Raw genomic sequence first — 22881 nt, 5'->3', positions numbered from 1 at the left:
TCCCCTTTTCTCCTTCCCCTTTTCTCCTTCCCCTTTCTCCTTCTCCTTTCTCCTTCCCCTTTCTTTTTCCCCTTCCCCTTTTCCCTCCTCCTCTTCCTCTTTCCCTTTCCCCTCCCATTCCCCCCACTCACCTTCCTTCTTTCTCCTCCCTTTCCCACTCCCCTTTCCCTCCCGCTTTCCCCTCCCTTTCCTTCCCTTTTCTTTTTTTCCCTTCCCTGCCGTCCCCACCCTCTCCTTTTTTGTAATTTTTGTAAATAAATTGATTTGGATTTTGGTTTTAAAAGTTTTCATCAGTCTCTGACCCTTATTTCTTGCTGCTACCAGTTCTGCTCCTCTTTACCCTTTTTCATTTTCTGCACACCTGCTTTATGAAATGGAATAGAAAAACCCCATATTTCTGAAGGAAAAAACACAGCCTGCTTTTCAAGAGTGCATAAAGGGCCTTGGAAGTAGAAAGACTGCTCCAGAAATCACTTGGGCACGAGCAATGTGATCGTGTCCTTTGCTGCGTGTCTGGCATGGCTCAGTTTGGAGTGCCAGAGCTCAGCTCCAGTTCCATGGTGTGGGCCAGAGGGTTCATTTTCCTAAGGAAAGCACATGGACATTTCTTCCCAGTGCTTTCTGATGCCACTCAAATTTCAGAGCCTCATTCTAAAAGAGGCTTCATGGCAGCTCTGCTCTAGAGCTGTCACACGTGGCTCCACACTGAGCCCTCTGATCTGCTCCCTTTCCTTCAGACACAACTCACAGCAGCAAATACTCATCTCACCATCTCCCTTTGGGGATCCAGTCAAAACTTGTGCTGCCTCTGCACAGAATGACTTCTGCAGCCTGACCAGCACCCGACAGACACATCCTGCAGAGGGGGACAGGACTTTCCTATTTGTCAGACAGAAAGAGGAATTTGGATATCCCCAGAGAGAGCATCTCTTCAAGAAACAGGCAGTAAGCTCTAAGGCACAGACAGCTTTGCCATTAAGGTCTCTTATGGAGAAAAGAATTCACTCCTGAATACTTTTGGTGGAAGCATTGGGTTCCTGCAGAAAAAATCTCTGGGGGAGTCCTGTTCCCAGCGGGTCCCACAGCCAAGCAGAGAGCATCCCTCCCTTGGTGGTCTGCAGCTGGAACAAAGGACCTCATCAGCAGGTTTTCCAGTCTATTTGCTAGTTTGTGCTTCCTGTATCTATGGTATATCTCTTTATGTCACACCATACCACACTGTCAGTCATTCTGAAGTTAAGAGGATATCATTTTATTTGTGCAGACCTCTGCTTAGTGAGAGGTACGGCTAAAATCCAAGCCAGTTTGTCCTGGTTTGGGCCAGGATAAAGGTAATTTTCTGTCTTGTACTTTTGCTTTCTTTGCAGCTGCTGCCCACAGACACTGCTACTGTTCAGAAAGCCAATGCTGCTGCTGTTCCTGCTGCAGACACCACAGTCTCTCCCTCTTGGCACACACAGATACTTGTTGGCCCCGGGAGTGGGAGAAAAGGAAAACCATGGAAATGAGAAATGAGCCTGTTCCACGCAGGTGAAGGACAAAGAGGGGATTGCTGAAGCAGAGTGGGCAGGGGACAGAAAGAAACACATGGGGTGCACCTGGCCTTTAGCAAGCCCTTTGCCATGCTCTACCATTGTCCTGTTGTAGCCAGACTGGTGATGTCTGGATTGAAGAGGTGGGTGATGTGGTGGGTGGGAAGTTCAGGAGATGATGAGGGTCACAGTGCCATCAGTGATCCAAAGTCCTCCTGGCAAGCAGTGACGGTGCTTCAGTGTCCAGAACTTGTGCCAACACTGTTTGCTGTATTTATAATCTCCCTGTGGGGTGGGACAAAAGGCATTTTCAGCCCCTTTGTGGATGAAGCCACATTAGGGAAGCCCTTGAGCAACCTCATCTGGTTCATCCTGCCTTGACCAGGGCACTCAGACAAGGAGATGCTCAGGGGTCTCTTCCAGCCTGAGGTATTCTGTGATTCTGAATGATCTGGAGGGTCATGGGAATGATCTGTAGGATCATGGAGCAGGAAGAGCACAGGAAGCTCATCCTGGAGCAGCTCCAAGAGAAGCTACTGCTGAGTGAGGCTGATGCTGTGGAATGGATTAAGAAGTGAGTTCCATGGGGACATGGGCAGGCTTGGCTTCAGTTGGGTGGGATCATGGAATCATGGAATGGGTTGGATTGGAACTAGATGATCTTTAACCCTTCCAACCCAACCCATTCCATGATTCTGTGACACAGTCCCAGCCAGTTCCAGGCCTGGCCATCTCCACAGCCACCACCAGGGCTTTGTGATGCAGGGTCTGGTGCCTGGACACCATTGTCATGGGGGTGTATAAGGGGTGTGGAGACCTGGGGTGCCCACATCTGGCAGAGCACCTCCCTCAGGAGTCAGCAGCTGCCCTGGGTGACCATGGAATGTCTGTGGCAGAAAATGCCCAAGATGTCCATGGAGAAGGAGGTGGAAGCCTGCTGCCAGCCCTCCACAAGACCCCAAGGTCAATGAATGAAGGAAGGGCCAGAACAGAAGTTCCCCTGCAGGCTTTGGGGAGAGGGCAGCTGTCCCCTGCAGCCCATGGAGGAGCACGGAGGGGCAGATGTGGATCTGCAGTTCATGAAGGAGTAAGTTGGGAGTGATGTGGATCTGCAGCCTTGGAGAAACCCACACCAGGGTGATGGTAGTTTTTAACTCAAATACATTAAATTTTAGGAAAAAAGTCACATTTGAGCAAAGTGAGTATGGCTATGGCAAGGGGCAGGAAGGTGAGATGGCTTTTGTCTCTCTGTGTCGTGCAGGGGGATGGTCTGAAAGGCGGGGGTGTGCGGTGATGCACAACCCCTTGTTTTGTCTGTTCAGAGTTACAAGGACACCCTGTCCTGGACGTTAGATTAGGAGAAGGCACAAAGTGAAAAACAAGTGGCTTCTACCCCTGCACCAATAGGATTTGCTTTTGCTGCTTGTGAACAGCACCAGGTGACACGTAGCAGGTAGTTTTGGAGTGCAGTGGAGGGGGGCGTGACCACTGTAACAGTATATAAGCGATTTTCGTAGGTAATAGAAGTCCTTTTTTCTGGAAGCATCGACTATACCTCTGTGAGGGCTCATCTTTGACTTCCATGCCGAACCCTTAATGTCGCCACCTCTCGCAACAGTGTCTAGATTTCCTTCTTTTCCTTTCCAGCAGGGCTGTTCCATGCCAGCTGTGCAGTTGAGTTTCCAGCCCCTCAGTCTCTCTCCTTTCTCCTCTCTCCTTTCCCCAGAAGGGAAGGTGTCTCTGCTCCAGCACTGCTCTCCCCTTGGGGACTGCTCTCAGCTGCCCCTCTCCTCTGCCCTGCAGCTCTCAGAGTGATACCTTTCCCCTGCTTGAAGATGTGGATAGCAGAGGCACTGTGGCTGCTGTGAGAGCTGTGTTTGGATTGGGTGTGCTTGGAATGCTCAAGTAGCACAGCTGGCAAAAGCTCTGGGTGTCTGAGGAGCTGATTCTGAGGATTTTCTCCCCAAGCCCCCCTGGTTCTGTTCAGGCAGGGTTTCTGGTGGCCGCTCAGTCCTGCTGCCAGGGAGCCTGGGGAGCGTGGGGCACGGGTGTTTCTGCCTGCCTGTAGACTCCAGGAGCTGGCACAGCTCTTCAGAGGAGCATTACTGCTCCTTGCCTGTCAGGAGGGATGCTTCATCAGCTCTCCTGAAACCTTTGTGACACCATGGGTCATGAGACAGGATGCCTCAAGCAGCCTGCAATCAGGCTTCTGTCAGCTGTCTCCTAATTTAAAAACCAATCCCCGCCCAAAGTGCAGATATTTGGTTTATTAAGATCTTCCCAGAAAAGGTGCCAGGAGACAGTTCCCCAAAGCCTGAAGGCCTTTGGAGAAGACTTTAGGGTTTGCTGTGCAGACCAAAGACACAGAAGAACCTCCAGGGTAGTAAAGGCTGCCTTGGTCCTTGTCCTCCTGATTTACACCTGAAAGCACTGATTCAACAGCTTCTTATCTCCAGGCTCCTGAGGTCTTTGTTTTGTGATCAGGTCAGGAAGTGTGTCCTCCCATACCCATTACACCAGCCCTTCAGGTTTTTAAGCCTGGAATAACCTTTGTGGCTGTTAACCCTTTTTTTGCAACAACAAATCCCCCCTTTGAGACTCATGGGGGTATTTTACACAGCCCATAACCTTCATTTTTATGCTTGCAGAGCCACAGATCACAGAATGGTTTGGGTTCGAGGGGACCTGAAAGATCATCAAGCTCCAATCCCCTGCATGGGCAGGGACATCTCCCAGTTGACCAGGATGCTCTAAGCCCAATCCAACCGGGCCTTGAACAATTCCAGGGATGGGGCAGCCACAGATTCTCTGAGAAAGCTGAGCTAGTGTCTCATCTCTGTCACAGCAAAGAATTTCTTGCTCATATCTCAAGTCAATCACCCCTCTTCAAACCTGAAACCATTCTCCCCCTTGTCTGATCACTCCAAGCCCTTGTCAAAAGTCCCCCCTCATCCCTCTTCACTTGATGATTCTGTGATAAAATGTGTCAGGCTTGGAAGTGATGAAGGGAGTGCCAAGTGATCATTCCCAAAGCTCACAACCCTTTGGACATGTGTTGCAGTTTAGAAAGTTTTTAATCACTGGAAAACCCCTTGGAGGGGATAGGGGAGAAGGGATGAATCCCTGAGCATTCCTATGAAAAGTGATTTAATAGTATAATAATAATAATGAGTTACAATTAACGATGATTACTATGGCTCCAATGGAAAGGTGATGGTCACAACAACTGGAGGAGGAGGTCCCAGGCATGGGAAGATTGTCTGGTAGGATGGGACCCACTGGTAGGATGGGAAGGCAGCCATGGAAGAAGCCAAGCCATATGCCAAACTTCAACCATAGAATGATTTGGATTGGAGGGGACCTTGAAAGTTGTTAAAAATGACCGAGACTCTATATTCTCTTAATGGTTTAATTAACTAATGAAATTGAAATTGCAGTGAGCAAAACAGCGCTGGGTGCATGGGAAGTCTCCGCTCCACTCACACGCACACTTCTAAAACTCTAGAATTACCTTATATTGATTACAATTATATGAATATTGAAAAGGGGTGGGTTTACATATATATTCATAGGGATTACATCATGTTATTACAATATTCATGATACGCAGAGTCTGGGTGGAGTCTAGGAGGAGTCCTCTCTTGGGGAGATATCGGGGGGTCCTTAGGGGGTCTTTGGATGAAGTAAGAAGTCTTCCTCAAACTTCAACCCTTTACCTTTCTTGTTTTCGCCGACTTCATTATCACGTTACAGAGCAAAATTAGACCCTAGCCATAATTTTTCCCTTATCTGCTGGTTGTGGCATTTTTATGTTGTCTCTGTGCAGATGTTTGCATTCTTTTGGTGCCTAGTTAGCCTTGGCAGTGCCTTGTTTTAAGAACAAGGCCCACGCTTCAATTATCGCCAAGACAGAAGTTAGTCTCGTTAAGGCCTTGTGTAGCTTACACTGTTTTTGTGGAAAATTATAGGTCTCAATTGCTTTGTCTAGACCCATATTCACTTTCTTCTTAGTTTAATTCTGAATTTACTGGTTAGGAATACAAATTCATTAACATCATATATCACAATCCCCTTTTTTCTTTTTTGTAACCATTATGAATTTGTATTCCTTTTAATCACTCTCTTCCTCAGAACTTGAGGATACACAGGTATGACACAAGTTGCACCCATACTTACAAGATTCACATTTACATGGATCATTCTTGCCATGTAAACACCATTTACAGAAACACAAGTTGATATCATCTTCTTCTTCCTTCTCTTCTTGTTATTCCTCACCTGTATTTACCACTAGCAATTTAGGGGTTTCGTTTTTTATTTTTGGACTGCTGATTGGGCCAATTGTGTCATACAAGGTATTAAACATGGTATAATTAACAATCCCCTAAAAATCCCCAACACCACAATCCCAATTTTTACCAGCCAATCACCTCCCGGGAAGTTGTCCCAAATTCCTTCCAAATTTACTTCTCTCCAAGTCTGAACTGGAACGTGTGCAAGTTTCTTCATTTCCTGTACCAGTTCCTGTACAGCTTTTCTTTCCTTTATCATCTATTTCCAAGCAGCAATTAGTTAGATTGAATTCCCCCACATTCACACCTCCTTCTTGTGCTAACAAATAATCTAAAGCTAAGCTATTCTGATTGTGTATTCTGTTTCTCAATTAGCTCTGAAGCATACCCTGTTTTATTTACAACAATTTTTACCACAGCTTATAACTTAATGATTCTATTGAGCATATAACAATTAGTGACATTCAAAGACTTAGCAATGTTTTCAGCCAAATTTACAAAAAGGTTTTTAGCAATTGTGGGAATGTCGTATTTCACTCCAGTTTCCAATTCAGTCAACACAAAAAGGGGGGACACCCACTCCTGCTGCCTCACGGGTGCTGGCCGTGCCCTCCGTGCCTCCCACCGGCCCTGGCCCCGCCGCGCTGGGTTTGCCCGGGGACTCTTCAAGTGAAGAGGTGAAAGGGGGAGGTGGGGGCCAGGGAATTCAAATGAAAAGAGTCTCCAGCTGAGGCCAATAAAAGATCAGGCTGTCCCACCAGCCACTGCTCTGGGGGCATCACAGGGGTGGGGGAGCAGCAGCACAGTGCCATGTCGAGGTGCTGAACAAGTGCCAGCTGCCAGCCAGAGGTGACAAGTGGTGGTGACCAGGTGGTGGTGGCAAATCATCCCTGTCCCTCCTATGAAACGTGTGTCTTTTCCTCCCATGAGATTTCTCACCTGCAGGCTGCACCTGGATGTTTATTGCCATGCTTGGCTGCTTGCTCGTGGGATATATGTGATGTAAGGGTTGATATAAAATGCCTGCTAGTGACTGCCAAGGGGTCACATGGACCTGAGAGAAACTAACACAGAATGCTTGTTTAATAGAAGCTAAGAAACTGTCCAGGTAGTCATCATCTGGCAAAGGAAATATATATGCTAAAGTGATAACTATAGAAACCTTGAGATAAGAAACAGAACACGTTGTTGGCTTGGCTGAAGACTGAAGAATTCGGCATGCCCGGAGACAAAGAGGTGAAAAGTTCTCATAGAGAAAGACCTTGGTGTTGCCTTCGGGGAAGGCAAAGGCGGCCTGGTTCAAGTACGATACGGCGGCCACATGCAGGCCGCTCGGACCATCAGCACACAGACACCAATGTGGTGGATGGCAAAATGGCGATTCATTGGGGGGTTACACTGGTTTAAATAGCTTAAGGTGTGCAATGTCACTTCCGTCTGCATTCCTCAGGCTATTGTCTACCTGGAGGGGAGGGGGCTTGGCTTGTCTTTCTGTACAACCCGAGATCTTCCGGTCGCCAGGCCCTACCTACACCTTGGCTTCATTTTTACTTCATCCCCATGACCCTCACCACCACCACCAGAAGACACTATGCAACTGCAGGAGGGAGGAGATTATAAAAATGACATTTTGGGAGTAATTGTGATACAAAGCAGGAGTAGGTGATGTGTATGTATAGGTGCATTCCGAAGTCTAATGAATATGTAAAATATCAGTGTATATATAAGAAAAGCCTCATTGAAAGATTGGTGCACATGGATTTTGGAGGAATTATCCCCTTGTGTGCCCAGTGCTGAATAAACACACCCCTTTCTATAAATTTCCAAGTTGTAGAGTCATTTTCTGCAAGTCAGTAGGAGACATGAAGTTTGGAGGCCATCTCGGACAGAACAACCATGAATTGATAGAGTTCTACATTTGTGCCAGGGGGATGGGAGGCAAAACTACTACAATGGACTTCTGAAGGGCAAACTTTATCCTCTTCAGCAGCCTGATGGCCAGAATCCCTTGGGAATCTGTTCTGAAGGATAAAGGAGTAAGGATAAAGGAGCCCAGGAAAGATGGATGCTCTTTAAGAATGAAGTCTTGAAGGTGCAAGAACAGGCCATCCCCAAGAGCTGTAAGGTGAGTCACTGGCACAGAAGACCAGCCTGGCTGAACAAGGAATGCTGGCTGTCTCTCAAGGAAAAAAATAGAATGTACGAGGGCTGGAGGAAGGGGCAGGACACTCATGAAAACTACAAAAATGCTGTAAGGCTATGAAGGGAGGGAACTAGGAAGTCCAAAGACCAGCTAGAAATCAATCTGACCTGCATCTTACCTGCATGGTTAAGGATACCAAGAACTGTTCTCATTAATAAATGAACAATAAGAGAAGGACCAGGGTGACCCCATTCACCAGACAGATGTAGGAAGACTCCTGGGTTGAAACACAGGGATCTGGGAATTAAACTGTACTGGAGATTTACAGTGGCACCTCTCTGCAAGCAGAATGGAGGGAGGGATGCCTTATTACACACCCTGCACGTGGCCTGTACAGGGGTGTTTGATGATACCCACACAGAAATTGTAGGAGCACCTCCAGGGGTGGGATGAATGCTTCTGATCCCATTCTTCTAATCATTCTTGCTATGGGCTGGAGATATACAAATGCCTCAGGAAACTCTGCTTATCCTTGTTTGTTCTTATGATTTTTGTAAAGCCCGGTTTCTTACTTTACTCAAGAAAGAATTACACCTATAATTGGTAATCTGTCATTAAAATAACAAAACCAACCAAGTGAGGGATGGGATTTTATGTATTTGAGTTAAAAACTACCATCACCCTGGTGTGGGTTTCTCCAAGGCTGCAGATCCACATCACTCCCAACTTACTCCTTCATGAACTGCAGATCCACATCTGCCCCTCCGTGCTCCTCCATGGGCTGCAGGGGACAGCTGCCCTCTCCCCAAAGCCTGCAGGGGAACTTCTGTTCTGGCCCTTCCTTCATTCATTGACCTTGGGGTCTTGTGGAGGGCTGGCAGCAGGCTTCCACCTCCTTCTCCATGGACATCTTGGGCATTTTCTGCCACAGACATTCCATGGTCACCCAGGGCAGCTGCTGACTCCTGAGGGAGGTGCTCTGCCAGATGTGGGCACCCCAGGTCTCCACACCCCTTATACACCCCCATGACAATGGTGTCCAGGCACCAGACCCTGCATCACAAAGCCCTGGTGGTGGCTGTGGAGATGGCCAGGCCTGGAACTGGCTGGGACTGTGTCACAGAATCATGGAATGGGTTGGGTTGGAAGGGTTAAAGATCATCTAGTTCCAATCCAACCCATTCCATGATTCCATGATCCCACCCAACTGAAGACAACCCAGCCCCGTTGGAAATCACTTTATAATTCCAATCAGCCTCAGTCAGCAGCACCCTCTCCTTCATTACTCAAGGATGAGCTTTCCGTGCTCCTCCTGCTCCATGATCCTACAGATCATTCCCATGACCCTCCAGATCATTCAGAATCACAGAATGCCTCAGGCTGGAAGAGACCCCTGAGCATCTCCTTGTCTGAGTGCCCTGCTCAAGGCAGGATGAACCAGATGAGGTTGCTCAAGGGCTTCCCTAATGTGGCTTCAGCCACAAAGGGGCTGAAAATGCCTTTTGTCCCACCCCACAGGGAGATTATAAATACAGCAAACAGTGTTGGCACAAGTTCTGGACACTGAAGCATCATCACTGCTTGCCAGGAGGACTTTGAATCCTTGATGCCTTTGTCTGTGGGGGTGAGCAGTGGCTGCAGAGGCAGAAGTGGGGGTGCTCTCTGTCCCAAGGGCAGCAAGAAGAGTGATCATCCTCACCAGTGCGGTTTCTGTCTTACTCCTCACCAATATATGAGAAAAATTAACAACACCCACCAGGAGATTCAGAAATAAAATTCTATTATTATTTAAATCTAGTGGAGTCAGCTTGAAATATGATGGCGATCTGGATACTTCAGTAGACTCAGCCTGAAATAAAATAGAGTGCTATCATTTCCCAAATTAAAACTGAAAGTGTAATTACCAACCAAATTCTTTGACTCTGTATGAAACACCACTGTACCCTGTATCATACTGTGTATCAGTATTGAAGACCATATCAAAACTACGGTTCTTAAACAGCTCTTACCAAGAATGAACCACAGAGCAACACTAATCCCAGATAAAAAGCCACAGATCACATACCCTGAGTACCAAAGGTACAGCATGATTGGTTTAATTTCCAACTCTGTGAAATTTCCAAAGGCAAGGGTCTGATTCCTTCCCAGAGAAGCTATCTCGTATCCTTTCACTGGAGTTGCAAATAAAACTATTTAGCTAAATTAGTCAAAGTTTTATCTGGGCTCGAGCTAATTACCTTCAGCCATGTTGAGAACTAAAAATCTGTCATGGTTTAATGTTGGGCTGGAAACTAACCAAATGAAAGGTACTCTCTATTAATCCTGCTCCCCTCCCAGATAAAGACAGGAGAGAGAATAAGGGAGAGAAATTTACGGTTTGGAAACTAAACTACACAGCTTTGATAATAAATAGGAAAAAATTACTAAATATATACAAATTTACAGGAAAATTGATACCACGTTCCTTCCCCACTACACCAGTAACTCTCACGTCACCACCCAGGCTGCAGTCCAGCCCTGGGAAATTCAAGGCTGGACTCCTGGAGTGGGCAGCAGTTGGGAGCTGGAGGCAGGAACACACAGATTCAGGCTGGTATGGATCAGGACCACAGGCAGAGGAACGGATGGAATCCCCTCAGGATGCTGAAGAAAACAGGGAATGGGCGAAAAAAGGGGAAGCAGGAAGGGGTTTGTCCATTGTGATCCCTCAAATTTATACTGAGTATGACATGTATGGGATGGAATACTCTATTTTGTCAATTCAGGCACCCATCCCTGCCAGCATCCAGACCGGGTTGTGTACAGATTTGTACAGATTGCCATTTTTGTTCCATGCCCCGTGTATTACTGCTTCTCCCCTTTTCTCGTAAAGCAAAAAGGGAAAAGGCAAGGGAACAATGGGAAGGGGAAGGGAAAGGGGCACTGAGCTCCAGGCTGTGTGTTCCACTCTGGAGCAGGGCCAGCCAGCAACAGCTGCACACCCACACCCTGGGCACATGGGGCATCCCTGGTCCAGCCCAGGCCCTGGCACCTGGGGCTTGTCCTCACCAGGGTGTCCCCAGTCCTCCACATCTCCTTGTTCTCGACGTCTCTCAAGAGCTTCCTCCACCGTAGGAACTTTGCAGAGGTGAGGAGGGCTTTTCCAGAGGCCTGCAAAGTGGCACAGGGTGGGAGCTGGCACCACAGCTGGGAGAAGGAGACCTCTTACCCTCCTCCTCTGGACAAGGCTGCAAAGTGTCCCCAGCTACTGCTGGGAAGAGGCAGCTGGGGACAGAGCCTGAAGGGGATTCAGTGCCCGAGGCAGGGACCCGGGACAGCCCCCAGCTCAGGTATCACGCTCTGCCAGCCAGCAGCAGAGAGATGGGCAAGAGCTGCTGAGCTGCTGCCAGGGCTGGGGCAGAGGGAAGGGCAAAGCTCTCAAGTCTGTACCTCAGTGCTGCTCTCAGTGCTGTCATGCGTTCTGGGCAAGAGAGAGACCAGAGCTCTCTGGATTAACTTCTTCACCTCTCTCTTCTGTCTGCACACCACAGCCCCCATCATCTCTCCAAAGAGGCTGATGGAGAGCTCCCACACCTGGCTGGACTCCTGGGAGGAAGGAAGGAAGACAGGGGGACTGCAGCAACAGCCTCTCCCTACCCACGGATACCGTGGTTCTGAGGGGGGAGATGCTGCTGGGTGGTGGGGCTGGGGGCAGCAGAGGCCTCATCCTGACAAGGAGAGGCTGTGCTGGGCTGCAGAGCCCAGAAGCCCTCCCAGCAGAGCCCAGGGCCGTGAGGAGGGCAGCAGCCCTGCCCAAGTGCTGCCCGCGGGGCTGGGCTGGAGGGCAGCTGTCCTTGCCCCGGGCCCCTCTGCGGGGTCAGGTCCCACAAAAGCCTTACATCATCCAAGAGGGGTGGGAGCTTCTCTGCCAGCAGCACAGCGATGGGGCTGGCCTCCACATTCAACATGGGACCAGCCATGATCTCTCTTTGGAGGAGCAGGCCCTGCTGCCTGACATCTGCAAAGTTGTCCTGCAGTGTCCCCATGATGCTGTCCAGAGTGACCCTGTCCCGCATTTCTTTTGCCTGTGTGAAGCAGACAATTTCTGTGCTGCTGGAGCAGTGGAGGAGCAGCCCAGTTCCGGAGTGGCACGCGGTTGCTAAGCAACAGACGCCGAGGTGGGATGAGCAGCAAAAGAGAGTTTATTGAAGCATGACACGGGTTTATATAGATGTACCTAGGGCTTCAGCACATCACTTCCGTCATGTCACTGGTTGCATGCTATTGGCTATAGGGGGAGGGGCCCTGAATTCCCGTTACAACGCGAGATCTTCCTTTCGCCAGGCCCTATCTCACCACATTTCCCCCCTCCCTATGTTCAATTAAGTTACCAATATCGAAACCTAAAAATAAGCTTAAATCAAACATACTGCGGGTATCGGTAATCCAGAAACTATCATGGACAAAACCATGCTGTTATACGTTGCTGCACCGAGGCTAAAGAGGTGGCCGGCCTCCCAGCCATCAGCGAGCAACGTCTCCCAGTGTCAGCGTCAGACTGGCCAGGTCTGAGACTGCACGCCAGGGGTCATTTACTTCGATATCCCAGGATTACTGATATCCGCAACCACATTAATTCTCTCAGATTAACACACACACTTAACTAAAACTAGCTAAAACACAACAACCGTAAAGACACTCGTGATATTAGTAAAAAATCCATGTAAAAAAAAAAAATATATATCTGAAAAACACATATAAAAATATACACCAGAAACCTGAGTAGAAACACAAGGCACCGTAGATGGGTGCAAGTGAGTAACAGGGTGGAAGTTGAGGTAGCTAGGGCACATATAGTACATTACGTGACCCAAACAAGGGTTTGTAGGGACTAAATCACAAGGGGGTATCTGAAAGCTAGGGGGCCCTGAGGTGATGACTTTTCGCAGTATCGTCTGATCCTCCCATCTTCACAGCACCCATTCCCGGCACAGGAGTCTCAGGTACGGCGGAAGTCTCAGGAGCGGGCTGGACGCTTGTTTAACTGGTCGTCCTCTCTTGCCATCAGGACGTACGGGTTAAGACGGCGTCCGATGAAATAGTCCTGTGGACAACAACTCACAGATTTCATTAGTTTTATTCTGGAGGTCTGGTTTAATAGACTTAAGCGGGCGCCATTTAACTCTGCCGTCATTTTTGACAGCGGCATACCCTTGCCCTGTCAAGACCAGTCTCCACCCATGTTCCCATTCTCCCAGCTCATCTCTAATTATGACCAGTGGGCCTTCTTCTAGTGCTCGGATAAGTCCCCCGACTCCACCCACCATGGGGGCATCTACCAACTCCCATCGTGAAGGCCAAATCATCTCAGGAATAACTGTAGCATCTGCTCCAGTGTCAATCAAAAAGGGGATACTAGTGGTGCTGTCATTTGGGATATTATAGAGAGAACAGATCCCCTACACCACTGGTGGGTTGTCACATTATACTGCCAAGGCCACCTTGGGGTCTCTCCCCCAGGGGGTGGTCCTTGCTGTCCCTGAGAAGGAGGCGGATTCGGCTAGGCCGCCAGCTGGACCATGAAGTTGGTCACCTCTCGAGGGGGTGGCGGATTCGGGGGTGTCCCACCCCATCCAGGGTTGGCACAGTTGGGTCGCCCCACATTCCAGGTGGGAGAGGATCGCACGCGACCCGGATGTCCTCTCCCCGCCCCTTTCCCTGATTTTTAGCTCTACGGTGTTGCCTTTCATTTAAAGGCTGGACCCAGTTCCGCAGTGGCACGCAGTTCCTAAGCAACAGACGCCGAGGTGGGATGAGCAGCAAAGAGGCTTTATTGAAGCGTGACACAGGTTTATATAGACATACCTAGGGCTTCAGTACGTCACTTCCGTCGTGTCACTGATTGCATGCTATTAGCATAGGGGGAGGGGCCCTGAGTTCCCGTTACAACGCGAGATCTTCCGTTCGCCAGGCCCTATCTCACCACATTTCCCCCCTCCCTATGCACAATTAAATAGGTTAAAAAATATAATCATAATAGTCTACTTATAAAGTGAATTAGAAATGTGCCGTCTATAAATTAGTGTGATCTTAAAAATCATCATTTAGTGCAACTCTTAAAAATGTGCATATATAAAAACATATGTAAACATATATCCCATTACCCTGAATTTAAAAACTTTAAAGCACCATAAGTGAATGTAGGTTAGAATAAGTTAGTGGGGAATAGAATAGAATTAGAGGTAGTATGGGGCTATTGAGGTAGTAACATGCGAATGTATTCCTAGAGCAGCTGTTGGTGTTCTAGGAACAGAACGTTGACACTCTCAAGTCAATTTCTAACAAACGACACCAGTCTATTCAGAATACAGGGTCCAAAGATCAGTGTCACTATGAGTATTGCGATTGGACCTATCAAGGTTGATATCAAGGTGGTCAACCATGGAGATTGGTTAAACCATGATTCGAACCATCCCTGTTGGGCTTCCCTCTCTTTTTTCCGTAGAGCTAGTCTCTCTCTTAGTTTTGCCATGGAGTCTCTAACAACTCCGGTGTGATCTGCATAAAAACAGCACTCCTCCTTCAAGGCAGCACAAAGGCCTCCTTGATGCAAAAACAGGAGGTCTAATCCCCGTCTGTTCTGCAGGACAACCTCTGAAAGTGAAGAGACAGACTGCTCTAGGAATGTCATTGATTTTTCAATTTTCTCCAGGTCCTCGTCGATGGCAAGGTGTAGCTGGGACAGGCCTCGCTGCTGAGTTGTCAGGGAGGCCACTCCAGTGGCCATACCGGCCACTCCCAGGCCGAGCAGCGTTGCTATTGTGACGGCTGTCAGCACCTCTCTTTTCTGCAGACTGATGCCCGTCTGTTCCCACTGATAGTACATATCCTCTTCCGGGTGGTACAGTACCCTGGGGGCAATCAAAATCTGAACACAAAAATCGTTAGCGAAGTCAAACCATTTAAGGGATACGCAGGGGGTTATTCCCAGTTGGTGGCAAATCCACATCCCTGGTGCGGATGGAATTGCCCACGCTCGGGTTTTATCGATCGCAACGACTTCTGTGCAGACAGAATCGTCCCAGTTAGCCAGGCCAGTATTGCCAAAACACACTCCTTTGCCCCTGACTTGGCTCAGGGTGATTCCCTTTCATGGTGTGTCCCATTTACATTGGGTAGGGTCACTGTCAGATGAGTAGGTGAAGGAGGCATTGAGTGCGATGCCTTCATAAAAAGGGGGATTCACATTATAACACAACCAACAGGAGTTACTGAGATTAGGATTGGAGTGGTTCAATAACTGAAAGGCAGCATCTAGCACGCCAAAAAATGGCTTACCAGGCACGTGATGGGTGTTTGCGATTGGTTCCCCGGGGAGAACTGTCTGTTTAGGTGATAGGGGGCTGGTTGGAATGGGGGCAGAGGTTGGCAAGCTGTCTTTTCTCTGCTGATTATCATCTTTGATTACAATATTGGGGCCAATTGCCTTGCTGCGCTTAATTTCTCGTTTTTTGATAAAGAATAGACCTCCCCTATCTCCTCCAGTCTCCCGGTATCTGAAACCCCATGTCTTACCGACTGTCCATCCCAGGTCATTTTCATTGGTTACGTTTAACAGAAGATATCTGCACCATGCTTTGTTTTTAAGTTCTGCCCACATTCCAAGATTAGAACCTCACTGCGGACGAGGAATGCGTTTAGCGCAATTAGTAGGTCCCCACTGTACTTGCAAGTATTTGTCCGGCCCAGCTCTTGGTGTCCAATCAGAGGCTATAGCTTCACAGCCCCAAGAAGCACAGTAGTATTGATCAGGAGCATTGCAATAGGATCTGCCGGGGTTGGAGCTAGGGCACATATAATACTCCATATAACTTAAACAAGGATTCGTGGGGACCAATTTACAGGGAGATACCTTGAAACTAGGGGGCCCTGAGGTGACAATTTTTTGCAATATCGTCTGGTCCCCCCATCTCCCCAGCACCCATTCCCACAGTTGGTGTTCATACAGACTGCTCAATGGCATTACGAGTCCCATGAGCATGAGTATGTAAAAGCATCGTGCCCCCCCCCCCCCCCCCCCCCCCCCCCGCGGGGGTTGCCTCACCTTCATACAGGTTCTACAGGTGTGGGTGCTTGAGATGTGGACGGGGTGGTTGCTGACATGTCTCCTGCCACCGGGAAATACGGATTACGAGGGCGCCCGACGATGCAGTCCTGTAGACAAAAACTAAAAATTGTCGTTAATGTCGCCCTGAAGGTCCAGCTTAATAGACTTAAGCGGACACCACTTAACTTGGCTGTCTTTTTTTGACTGCAGCATACCCTCGCCCTGTCAGCACTAATTTCCATCCCTTTTCCCATTCTCCCAGCTCGTTTCTGACCATGACTAATGGGCCTTCCTCCAGCGTTTGAGTGGCCCAGTGTTTTCAGGCGGGGCTATTTACCTCCTCACCCCTGGGGAACTGATTCAGTGCTAGTAGGGCAGTTGCTAGCAAGCAAGCCTGGTCTCCCGAGGGAATAGCGTTGGTGAGACCTTCTGATTTTGCCAACACCTCAAGCTTAGATTTCAAGGTCTGGTTTGCCCGTTTGACTATGGCCTGCCCTGTGCTATTATACGGAATGCCGTGTATCAAAGTGATACCCCATTTTTGGACGAAAGCTTGGACTTACTTGGATACAAAATTTGGACCGTTATCTGTTTTAATCCAACTAGGGACACCGAGCCAGGCCATGGCCATCAGCCAATGTAGAATGGTTGCCTTGGAATCGGTTTTAAGGTGTTGAGTGGCAACAACCATTCCACCATACGTGTCTACCGTTACAGCTAACCACGCTCGGGGTTTTAGCAGCTGGCAGAGTGTGAAGTCTGTCTGCCACACCTCAGAGGCTTTGAGACCTCTGGGGTTTACACCACTAGACCACAGTGGTGCTTTCAGACAGTGGGGACATGTGACTACTATGTGTCTTGCATCAGTGACTGAAATTCCACATTTTCTTGCCAGTGCTTTAGCTCCTATGTGGAGAGAGTCATGTAGCTGTCGGGCATCTCTCAGTGTCGATAGTCCTTTCACGGCAGCATCTGCCTTGTTGTTACCAGTTTGGAAAAACCTTTTGATTGGGTTATGGCTGTTTACATGGATGACCGAGATGGTTCCCTCTCGGGAAGAGAGCGCGTCTTCCAGCATCAGAGCAGCTGTAGATGTTGGCACGCCGGGCCCTGACATGGCCAAGCAAAGTCTGGCTACGAACATCGAGTCGGTCACGATGTTAAGATGTTCTGTCGGGAACAGTCCACATGCCAGCACTACAGCCGTTACTTCTAGCTGCTGAGCTGAAAGGGCAGGATCAGTCATTTTAACACAGTACCATTCTTCTCCTGCTTGCCACACAGCTGCTCCAGTCAAAGTCGCTTAGGATGCATCGGTAAAGACTGTCGGTCCTGGTTGAGGACCTGGTTGGTCCATGACCTTCTGTGGAAGGTCGAGGTCAACAACTGTCAGCATCTGGGTCCAAGGGGGCTTTGAGGCATACCAGATTTCTCCGCCATATCCAACAAGGGCTATAGCCAGATGCTCTGACATTGCCACTGATCATGTTGGGATCTGCTTACGGAAGGGTAGGAATATCCTGGCAGGCTCGATACCTAAGTGTCTCAGGGCGAGCTTTCTGCCCTTCATGATGAGACTGCCAAGGCACTCAGTTCCTGGAGAGAACGCACGTGATGGTCTTCCCAGGACTACCCACTGTATCGGTCGGGCTTTTTCAGGGGGGCCTTGAGCCAGTGCTCCTACTCCCCCTTCTTTCGTAAAGTGTACATACAGGTCAAGTGGAATATTAGGATTCCACCTGGCGAGCGTGCTTGACGACATCTGTTGCTTGATGAAGTCAAGGGAGTTCGTTGCCTCTGCCATCAGGGTTTTCTGCTCCCATGGATTCTTCCCTTTCAGGAGCTCATACAGGGGGGCCATGGTTTCAGGCGGGATCAGAATGATGTTTCGGAGCCATTGTAGGGATCCCACCAGCTGTTGCACATCATGAAGTGTTTTGATGTTTCGACGAATTTTCATCTGCGGAGGGCTCACATGAGAATTTGCAATTTCCACCCCCAAGAAACTTATGCACAGGCCTCTTTTGATCTTTGCACTCGTGATTTCGAACCCATTCGCTCTCAGGGTCTCAGAAACCGTTGACACCAGCTGGTCCACCTGTCTTGCTGATGGTGCAGCAATCAGGATGTCATCCATATATTGGATGATGGTAGCAGTCGGGTCGCTGTGTCGAGCAGGTGCTAATGCACAGTCCACCGTGATTTGGCAAATGGTCGGCGAGTTGATCATCCATTGCGGTAGTACTTTCCACTGGAATTGAAGGTTGGGGCGTTGGCTGTTCGGGAACACAACAGAAAAGGCAAACCGCTCCTTGTCCTCATCGTGTAGGGGTATTGAAAAGAAACAATCCTTGATGTCAAGGACAGCACAAGGTTGTCCCTCTGGCACCATAGAATTCATGGGCAGCAACGTCTGGACTGGACCCATTGGTTGAATCCTTTTATTCACCTCACGTAGGTCATGGAGAAGATGGAATCCCTCGCCCGTTCATTTGGGTATGACGAACACCGGGGTGTTCCATGGGCTGGTAGAAGGCTCTATATGGTCTCGCTGTAGTTTGCGATCGATTAGTTCGAGAAGGGCGTCCATTCGAGGCTTTGACAGGGGCCACTGCTCGACCCACACAGGGTCGGTCGACTTCCATGTCAGTCTTATCGGTGGAAGTGGGTGCGCGGCAGTGGCCCTTATGGTAAATTTGTCACCCTGGCGTTTAATAGGGAGAGAGCATCTCTTCCTAGTAGGGGTGGGACTCCAGACATGACGTACGGGAATAGAGTGATGGTCTTCTCCGGTCCTTTCTCAGTATGAATTGTGATCGCTATTGGCTGGGCACTCTTTGAAGCTCGGGTAGGTCCTCCGACTCCTCCCACCATGGCGGCGTCTTGCAATTGCCAACTCGGAGGCCATGTCATTGCGGGAAGGACAGTGACATCAGCTCCTGTGTCAATCAGGAAGGGAACCTTAATGGTGATACTGTCGGGGACATTGTAGAGAGAGCACATCCCCCATACTACTGGTGGGTCATCACATTTTACTGCCAAGGCCACCCTGGGGTCTCGCCCCCAAGGGGTGCCCCATGTTGCTGCAGCTGTTGAGGATTCGATTGGGCAGCTGGTTGGACCGTCAGGCTGGTTGCCTCTCGGGTAGGCAGTGGGTTCGGGGGCGCCTTGCCCCATCCAGGGTTGGCGTAGTTGAGCTGCGGGTGTAAAGGTGTCTTGCCCCATCCAGGGTTGGCATAGTTGGGCTGCAGGTGTAAAGGTGTCTTGCCCCATCCAGGGTTGGCATAGTTGGGCCGTCCTGTGTTCCAGGCGGGAGAGGTCTGCACATGGCCCGGGTGTCCTCTCCCCACCCCGTTTCCCTGGACATTAGCTCTACAGTCCTTAGTAGTATGTCCCTTTTTGCCACAACTCCAGCACACCCCTCTAGGCCGGAACTTGGGACGGGGGGGGTGCAGGTGGATTGGGTGCTGCTGGTGGGACTGCCATCTGGGGGCAGTTTGCCACAACATGGCCCACTTGGCCGCATTTAAAACATGCCATGACAGTGGTCAGTGCGTGAACAGCTGCCTGAACTGGGGATAGATACTCCTCGTTCACGACATGCTTGATCATGCTTGCGAGGGTCGACCCTGTTGGCAGTGATCGCAGGATTTCACGGGTTGCTGAGTTACACTGCTGGCGTATGCACTCAGTAAGAACCGGGCCTTTAGCGTCTGAGGGCAGGGACAAAGAGTCGACCGCCGATTGTAGGCGATCCACAAAATGTGTAAAGCCCTCGTTTTCCTCTTGTTTTATCGAGGCCCATGGTGACGGCTTAGCGATGGATTTAGAAGCTATGCAAACAGCTTCTCTAGCAGCGCGTGTGGTCGTCATCACCTTGTGGGGCCGTAAGCCTTGGGCTTGTGCCTGAGGAGTAACCATGGCTGGGTCTGTGCCCATCAATCGTTGCAGGCTGGAACCGTGTAGTGGGTGGTCTGCCCCAGTTATTTGGGCTACCTGCTTTGCACAGATGTCCTCTCATTCCTGCTTAAAGACAATCATGCCTGCCCCATCAGAAATGAGTCTGCATGTGTGCTTTATATCAAATGGGAGCATGTCGTCTCCCCCGAAAAGCCCATACATAAGGGTAGAGACCATGGCGGAATTTATACCTTTCTCTGCAATTGCTCGAACAATTGCTTGTACATCCTTGGGGTTAACGGGAGAGTGAACCTTACGTTCCCCATCTCCAACCCGGACTGGGAATGCTAGTGTTTCTGGGATCCAAGCGGCGCAAGTGTTTTGTATTTCCCTCCAATCCGTAAGGAGAGGCTTTTTTGTTTCTGAGTTATGTGGATTGAGGGCGTGTTCCCTGTAATCAGGCGGGCTAAGGCTCAGCCCACTGCCCGTGGGAGCAGGGGAGCTGCAGTGTCACCCACTCCCCCTGTGGGCAGGTGGGCTGTGGCCCCGCCCATTTCCTGAGCGGGTGGGGGAGCTCGGGCTCCACCCACCTCCCTTACGCGTGCGGGGGCTGTGGTTCCGCCCACTTCCTAAGCGGGTGGGGGAGCTCGGGCTCCGCCCACCTCCCTCGTGTGTGTGGGGGCTGTGCTTCTGCTCACTTGTGGGGCGGGCCGGTGATGTCTGGTCTCACCTACTCCCCCTGTGGGTGGGGGGGTGTGGCTCCGCCCACATCCTGGACGGGCGGAGGAGCTCCGGTCCCGCCTACCGCCCCTGTGGGTGGGCGGGGTGTGGCTCCGCCCACGTTCTGGGCGGGCGGAGGAGCTCCAGCCCCGCAGCAAGACGAATCAGCGTGGTCGCCCCGACCCCCAGCTTCGGGACGGCCAGCAGACAGTCCCTTGCTGCCCTCCAGGTCTCCTGTTCCTGCATGGCCTTTTGCAGAGCCTGCCGGATCTTCCCCCATGCTTTCAAAGTTTTCCCACCACCTGAGGAGATCGTCTCCTTGGCCAGCACTACTGTACACTTGGGCCAAACCTCTGGGTGGAGAATATCCACCGGGTGCTCAATTGCTCCCAATTGTATTAGCCTCGGAACCGCGAGTTTAAAATCGATTGTTTTACAATCAATACCCCACTGCTTATGCAGTTGTGATACGACCTTAATAAGGGCTTCCATCCTCCCTTGTCGGTCCAGTCTGGAACACACGTCCTCTGAGCTCGAGTCGGGAAAGCACACCTCCGTCGACTCCGGGCTGGGACCCGAAAACTTCCATCAGTCGCTAGGTACAGGACCGTCTACGGCCGACCTCGACCGGGAACAAATCTTCCAATGACCGTCTCCTGCCAATCTCCGGGCCTGGAACAAGATTCCTTCGACCCCCTGATTCGGAAAGTATTGCACAACCCTAACTAAAGTGCTGGCGCTGCCACTCCAACGATTACTGAACTCTAAGGCCGGGTTTCGGCACCACTTTTTGCCTTTCGTTTAAAGGCTCGACCCGGTTCCGGAGTGGCACGCGGTTGCTAAGCAACAGACGCCGAGGTGGGATGAGCAGCAAAGAGGCTTTTTTGAAGCGTGACACAGGTTTATATAGACATACCTAGGGCTTCAGTACGTCACTTCCGTCGTGTCACTGATTGCATGCTACTAGCATAGGGGGAGGGGCCCTGAGTTCCCCTTACAACGCGAGATCTTCCGTTCGCCAGGCCCTATCTCACCACATGGCACAAACACCGTGTGCTGAGCACCAGGCTCCTGCCTGACTTCCTGGCAGGCGCTGCTGACATCGCTGCCACCCCCCCTGCCTGCGGGGGCCAGGGAAGAGGAACACTCTAGGCCAAACTCCTGGTGTCATCAGGGTTGGTTTGGGTAAGGGAAGGTTACTCAGGATTTTTTAATTTGGGGCTTAAAAAGCTGCAAGGATGAAGATGACAAAAGCTCTGTGGAAGACTTGCTTTCATGTCTTGATGAGGAGCAAGTTTTTGAGTTTTTTCTTCCATTGCTTCAGCTGATACCCTTTGGTCCTCACCCTCCCATCATGAACAACCAAAAAAGACTTGCCTCCATTTCTTTCTGATACTATATGAGTTATCATATAACCATAGAATATTCAGAGTTGGAACGGACCAATAAGAATGATCAAGTTTGCTTCTGTCCTGTGAAGGATACTCCCTGGATCACACCATGAGCCTGAGAGGATCTTTAAAAATCTTCTTGGACTCAATCAGGATTGGTGCTCTGACCACTTCTCTGGGGGAGTGGTCATTGCTTGGTAACAATGAAGTTGTTCCATTGCTCAACTGCCCTTTGGGGAAAAACCTTTCCCTGATATCTAACCTAAACCTCCCATAATTCAGCTTCCTATCATTTCTCCAGGTCCTGTCATTGGCCACAGGAGTGAAGAAATCAGAACCAGACCCATCTTTTCCCCTCATGAGGATCCACAGACTGCAATGGACTCTCCCCTAAGCCTTCTTTTCTCCCAAGTGAACAATCCAAGTGACCTCAGCTGCTCCTCATAAGTCATCCCTTCCAGACCCTTCACCATCCTTGTTGCTCTCCTTTGGACACTCTCCAGCACCTTGATGCCTTTTCTATGCTGGAGTGCCCAAACTGCACGCAGTACTCACAGTGAGGCCGTATCAGTGCAGAGTAGAGCAGGACAGTCACCTCCCTGGGCTGGCTGGTGACCCTGTGCTTGATGCAGCCCTCCTGGCTGCCAGGACACGCTGGTGGCACATGTCCTGTTTGCCATCAACCAGGACCCCCAGGACCCTCTCTGCTCTCCAGCCACTCATTCCCCAGTCTGTACTTGCCACCAGGGTTGCTCCATCCCAGGTGCAGAATTCAGCACTTGCCCTTGTGGTTGGTGATTCAAGAAACTTGTGGTTC

At 50.0% G+C, this 22881-nt stretch overlaps 1 long non-coding RNA gene across 1 annotated transcript; it reads right to left on the bottom strand.

The window, feature by feature from the left end:
- Positions 1–10734: 10734 nt before the first annotated feature.
- Positions 10735–11891, bottom strand: LOC139790967 (uncharacterized). Its single transcript, XR_011723754.1, has 3 exons — positions 11846–11891; positions 11397–11552; positions 10735–11117 (listed from the first exon to the last, which is right to left on the bottom strand). It is a non-coding gene; the product is annotated as an uncharacterized lncRNA (long non-coding RNA).
- Positions 11892–22881: the final 10990 nt, after the last annotated feature.

The sequence above is a fragment of the Heliangelus exortis genome, unplaced genomic scaffold, assembly GCF_036169615.1.
Source record: "Heliangelus exortis unplaced genomic scaffold, bHelExo1.hap1 Scaffold_73, whole genome shotgun sequence".
NCBI classification, from domain to species: Eukaryota; Metazoa; Chordata; class Aves; order Apodiformes; family Trochilidae; genus Heliangelus; species Heliangelus exortis.
The sequence above is the reverse complement of the archived record's forward strand: the minus strand, read 5'-3'. Positions and strand labels throughout refer to the sequence as shown.